The sequence below is a fragment of the Melanostigma gelatinosum genome (genome assembly GCF_949748355.1).
Source record: "Melanostigma gelatinosum genome assembly, chromosome: 21".
In the NCBI taxonomy this organism is placed as follows: Eukaryota; Metazoa; Chordata; class Actinopteri; order Perciformes; family Zoarcidae; genus Melanostigma; species Melanostigma gelatinosum.
The window spans coordinates 12,925,585-12,932,344 of record NC_136654.1 but is presented as its reverse complement, the minus strand read 5'-3'; positions in this window follow the sequence as shown (position 1 = coordinate 12,932,344).

Below are 6,760 nucleotides of genomic sequence, written 5' to 3'. Positions count from 1 at the left end.
TAGCTCATGCTGCTTAGAAATTATAGTTATGGTCGTAAAAGCATTGATCATTAGAGTGGGGCAATTCAATTAAAAATAATATTCAACAACACTAAAAGCACACAGTCATTGTACATGAAATCAACTCAAACCCGACGCAGCCAAAAACAACAGGAAGTCTGTTTCTTGAGACAGGAAGTGGATGGCCGTGATTTGGGGTAATCCTTCGCCTCTAAGAATGCGTCCACGGAGAGCAGGAAAGAGACGCACACTTTCCACAGAGGGAGGCCAATCAGTTTAGATTAGAGGGGAATCCCACCTGGATTAACAGTTCCAATCTGTTGAGTCCATGGCCGAGGAAAGTTCAATCCATATTTGTGTTTCTCTCAAAGCTGGAAACCAGAGAAGGAAGTCTCCAACAGGTGAAAAATGTGTAGCTGCTCCATAGGAAATGAAGTCAATGGGTTATTATAAATGTGATTTTGGTTAGATGCCTGAAATAAGGTGTGTGTTTAACACAAGCTGAAGAGATTTCCACGTTTTGCTCTACGGCATAAAATACGTCACTAAATATCACACTCGTGAACTTTGCAGCTTTTATGCGTCTTTAAAAAAAAGTGAATTGATGAGACTGCAGAGAGACAATAACTAGCGATTGCATTCACGCTTCAAAAATTATACAAGTGGTGTTCATTTGTGAAGATTGTCTTGTTGAACAAAATGCGTACGTATCATTTGCCCCAGAGCATATCTTCTGCAATAATCCATAATCCTATTCTGGTCGAGGGAACCAGTGCGTTGCTAACTTCCGGTTGGCCTACAAAAATACATTAACCCTGCAGCACTATTTATTGTGTATGAACCAGAATTTATACTTGATGACATCACAAATTAGAGTTTTAGCAGTCCAGTTCTTGGATTTGGTCACTGCTAAAACTGTCTTAGATCATAGGAATATCATATCTGAATTCTGAAACAGGGCATAGTTCCCTTTAAATATATTTACATTACATCGTCTACATGTGGTAATTAATGGGTAATTAATATGAATTGTTATCAAATCACTGACAAGCAGTCTTAGTTGATGGTTTTGGCTTTCTTTCTGACCAGACCTCATCTGAATATCAGAGGATGGACAGAATCCGTTGGTTGATTTGTAGTTGAATCATAGGCTGTATGTAAGAAATAGACTTAGTCATCGTGACGTCACCCATTTGTGGACTGATATTATGAAGCCTCGAGTTCGGCAATCTTGAATTACAGCCGTCGCCATGTTGTTTTTTTTGCAGCCAATGAAGAGAAGTTACTATATTTGGAATGTGGAGGAGTGAAGTAGACGTCGTATACGGCTCTGATAGAGGCAGCGACCTGTCAATGACAGTAAGCCCCGCCCTAAAACATACCCTGCTTTATGGTCTGTTTGACTCTAAATGGACCATCATGTACGAAATGAACATCATGCTGTGTTGAAGAAGACTTGAAACTAGAGATTGAGACCATAAACTCATGTTTACAATGTTTACTGAGGAAATAAATCAAGAGAGAAGTAGAGTCATTTTCTCATAGACTTCTATACAATAGGACTTCTGTTTGCAAGGAGGAGTCGCCCCCTGCTGGCCAGTAGAGAGAATGCAAGTTTTAAGACACTTCCGCATCAACTTCACGCGGCAGAACTGGAGAATGCCGCCTGAGCTGAATATAAACCTTTTTTAAAAAGTTTGTAAAGGACCCACTCTTACAGCATTACATAACATATAGCATCCAAACAGAATGAAATAACCCCAGAGGATTCCTGCCCACTGACATTTCTCTGTGTGTTTGTGTGGCTGTGTTGGAGAGTTGTGGCGTGTGAAGGCCCCAGAGCATGAAGTCATCGTATCTGTGTGAGTGTGAGACAGTTGGGTACATTGTTGTGTTTGATTCCTCATCATCCGACATCTCTGCAGGTGGCATTTCACACATGGGTGAATGTAAACGCAGAGGTGAGATGCCGTACATTACCTCTCTCTCTCACTGGCACAAACTCGCCCGCCCACTCACAGTGTGAAATGCCGTCATGCCAGAGTGTGTTTTACAGAATGCTCGTGATTTCTTTTGTCAGCTCTCTCTGTGGCTTTCACAGAACTAACATCATCCTTATCTGAGTCCCCTCAATTCCTTATGCTGTTGCTTGGTTCATAGCATATGTTTTTTTTTTTTTACTTTTCTTATTGAAAGAGACGGAACAGAACGTATCAAAAGTTAAGTAATGTGTGGTGTACATTCAGGAGAAGAAGAAAACATAACAAACAATGCATAACAAACAGAAACTGTCCTGCTGTGCGTTTAGCTCTGTTAGCTGTATTAGCCCCGTTAGCTGTTGTAGCTCTGGTAGCATAAACACACCGCAGGGCAGCTAAGCTAACTAGCTCTCCTCCTAGAAAACATACGTAGACGTGCTCCGTTGAAGTCAGTGCTCGGTTCAGTTTGTCATTTGCTCAGCAATAATTATACATACAGACAATTCCTAATCAGTCGCGGAAGCAACAGTCCAATCTGAAAAATATGTATTGAGATGTATATGAGAATGTTGGTCACACTGGTATTGTGGATGAAATTCATTAGATGGTACAAACAGTAGTTAACCGCTATTCTAGCTTTTTATTAACGTAACGTTTCATAAAAGAAAATGAAACATAATATTGTTGAATGTATTTCTGCCTCTTAAGAGTCCTTACCTGATCCCGAACACTCGGCCTGATTGTGCAGCTCTTGTAGGGACAACAAGGGCCTGTTGTGCTGACTCAAATATAGCGCTTCATTAACATTGGACACAAGCTCAATTTACTCTTCTGGTCTGCTGCACCAGTCGCTTCAATTTGCTCACTTGGATTCGGTAATTTGAATCGCAGACCGTGTATTTTGTCGGGTGTTGAAATTATTTTGTTCATTTGACATTCAGACCACAGCTGAGACGAGCTGAACTGAGAGACGATGCAAAAAAAGGACACGTATCCACCCTGCAGATCAGATAACACAAACTGACACTGACACACACACACACACAGTGTATACGATGAGGTGGATTACTAAAACAGTCCCTCAACAAGCAGTGTATTGGGAAACTGTATGATCCTCGATGCATACTTGAACAGATGATGTAAAAGCCCAACCACACACACACCCACATATGAATACACCTACAATATTTCATCTAAAGCTACATGTGCGTAGTGAGGACATCAGTCTCATCTCCCTTCCCCTCTGCTAGTCAACAGGCCCTCTCAGAGCTACATTACGTAACACCGTAAGGAGGCATGGAGATATGGCATGACACACACCCTCGAATGAATCAAAACCCTCACATGCCGAACCGTCCTCCAGACTGTACATGATGACGGGCTGGTAATAGCCGTTCTGTTCCGAGTCCACTGGGCAGCCCTGTATCCTGAAACAGGTTCAAGTCACCTCGAATGTTGACAGCAATGACATCAACTTTGGCCCCCCGATGATAAAACCAGGACACCCGCAAGGTGGGTATGGTCAATAATGGCGTCCTTCCCTTCCACTGATTAAAGCAGACAGGAGAGGGTAAAGCAAGATGGCGGAAGAAGAATCCCAGAGGAAACACAAGAGCTCGTCCAGTATACTGGACTTATGCCACAGCTCAGCACCAAACAGCAGACAAAGTTCGCAAGTAGCTCGCTGGTGAACATAGTGTAACATTCAGCAACTAAGGAGCCAGATATTTTACTCAGGAGGTGGTGGAGACCCAAAACAGAGCTAAAAGAAGAATGAATATTGGAGTTAATTGATTCAAGTTGCCAGAAACACGTCGTTAGATTTGTAAAAAAGACAATTCAATTTATTTGTATAGCCCAAAATCACAAAATTACCTGAGAGGGCTTTACAATCTGTACAGCATACGATATCCTCCATCCTTGGACCCTCCCATCGCTAAAGAAAAAACTCAGCCCAATATGGCCAAAACTTGACAACTTTATAAGGCCACAATATATCAAATGTGTATGTAATATTCAGCTTGTTGTGTCCTCCCCTCTTACCCAGGACAAGCGGTGGCGCTGTATGACCCTCCGAGAGCCCCGTCTTCTTGGTGATGCGATGGGGGTTGGGCGGGGTGAGCGGGGTGAGCTGTGAGGCGAAACACCTCTCAAAACCGCCAGCCAGATACAGCGGGGTTCGGCGTCGCTACAGTCCACGCCGACGGAACACTGAAATCGCCACTCGTGGCCCGACGGAGCTGGTGCGACACCTGACACACTCAGCATAGCACCGCCACATTCACACGCACACGCACATGTACCGTCGAGGCAGCCAACGCACGCCAATGCACGCCCACCGGGGGTCACGGAGCTTCAGACCCCACAAGGGAGATATCCGGTCACCTCAGCACGGTCTCTGATGGAAGCGTCATGGCCGGAGGCGAAGATCGAGGGTAAACCGATGGAAAACACACTTTCACACATGAAGTCAACTACTAAAGTGTCGCGATCAGCACCGGGGATGGAGAGCACCAAGTCTTGAATGTGTAATCATTGAGTTGCTTTCATCTTGAGCTTCATGACCACTCATCCGATTGTGTTTCGTGAATGTAAAAAATAAGTGGTCAAGACTTGTCATATTTTGTACAGTTTTCTACCATGTTGTCTCGAGCTGGTCCTCTTTTTTTTTTTCACCAATCTGGGTCCTTGTTTTTGAAATGTAAGGCAGTTTTCTGTGACCGAAACAGACAACCTCTTCCTGTCTTCTTTCACCTTTCATTTAGTCCGGTTCACAGTTATAGGTGACAAATTAGGCTAGTCAAGCCCTGGAGCCCTGACATTTTTGACGTGAAAGTGCATCTGAAGCAGCACTCGTCCTGCTGTAACCACGGCGCCAGGCATTAGCCGACAGCTCTCTCAAATGTCAACTAGTCCTCTCCAAAGCTTTCAGAGCAGAATTGTCCCGATGTCAGAAAGAGTGCACTCGTTTCCCTGAAGTAGCGGTTAGTTGCTGCTGTGCGATCCGGCTTAGATTTAGTGCTCGACTCTGGATTTCGGAAGCGGATCCATCCCCAGACCGGTTGGATTCTGTTGCTGGACCAGTTGAGCTGAGAAGGCAGTTTATTGTCGGACCAGATCTTTAGAATTGGATACAATCCCAAGTTGCTGCTAGGAGGTCCAGTGTGTCCCCCTGCATGCTCTGTAGTACAGCGCTGGCTGTGGCTGACTATCTTTATTGCTGCCGAAGTATAGTCCTCCCTCCTCTCAACCCTGACATGCATCTCTGCCTCTCTGTCTCTCTTTCATTCTCTCTCTCTCCCTTGGGTGTATTTGCTGACATCCCTGCACTCTCTCTCCCTTTCTCTCTCAGTCACATTCCTCTCATCCTTTTTGCTCCACAGTCCAGCCCGATGGAACGGCAGTGAGCAATGCTCTCTCTATCTCTCTCTCTCTCTCTCTCTCTCTCTCTGTTCACTCAGTAAAGTGTAACACCAGTGCATTCATGTAGCGGAAGTGAAGATTTTTTTGGAGATGACGTTTTGTTTGTTTTTAACATTGGGACAGTACTGTGGAACTGCCTTCCATTAAACATGAGGTTGACAAAAACAAGAGATCAGGTCAGAGCTTACTCATGGAAGAAAGGGTCATTAATGATTTGTTATTTTGCGCTATTTTGGTTTTCATCTATATATAAATATATATCTATGTATACATAAATATATAAATATATATATATTAGGTGTGGGGGAAAAATTGATTCTTAGATACATATATTATCTCAGATATATATATATATCTAAGACAATATATATGTATATAATAAATATATATTATCTTAGATATATACATATATAGATATATTAGGAGTTTAGCCTAGCTTAGCAGAAAGACTGGAGGCAGTCTTTCTGCTAAGCTATGACTACTAACACCTCTAAAGCTCCCCAATGAATGGGTTAAACAAGAAAGATACAACGTGTGAGTTAATTGGTGTGCGTTAGAAGTGTTGTAAACATATCTCTGAACTTTGGAAGGAGCCAAGCTAGCAGGTCCCAGTGAAACTAGTCCCGACGTGTTATCTTCTATATCACGAAGGTGGCTTTGAAGATGAGCCGCACTGTAGCATCCAAACCATGGACTGTATAAAAGAAGTGGACGTAGCCGTCGTGGTGTCACTCATTGTTTTTTATATTGAAGCCTCGGGTCCGGCATTAGTGCCGTCGCCATCTTTGTTTTTTTTGCAACCAGTGAATGGAAGTGACCCTATTTGTACTGTTGAGGAGTGACGTAGAGACGCCGTATACAGCTCTGATAGAGACCTGTCAATCACTGTGTAGCCCCACCCTCAAGCATCCCCTGCTTTATGGTCTGTTTGACTCTAAATGGACCATAATGTACTAAATGAACATCATGCTGTATTGAAGAAGACTTGAAACTCGAGATTGAGATCATAAACTCATGTTTACAATGTTTACTGAGGTAATAAATCAAGAGAGAAGTAGAGTCATTTTCTCATAGACTTCAATACAACCAGAGGAGTCGCCCCCTGATGGCCATTAGAGAGAATGCAAGTTTAAGGCACTTTTGTATTGGCTTCACTTTTTAGGACCGGAGGTTGCCACCTTGATTGTAAAGTGAATGAAGACATATCCGGCTTTACCGGAAGTGTTGAAAAATAAAATACTTTGTTGGCATTAAAAAGGCGACAAGTTTGCAGGTATGTTAACGCACAGACAGAAGATTGATCGTCTCAAATCTCTCTAGAGGAAGTGCATTTATCAAATTGTTAAACTGTTCTTTTA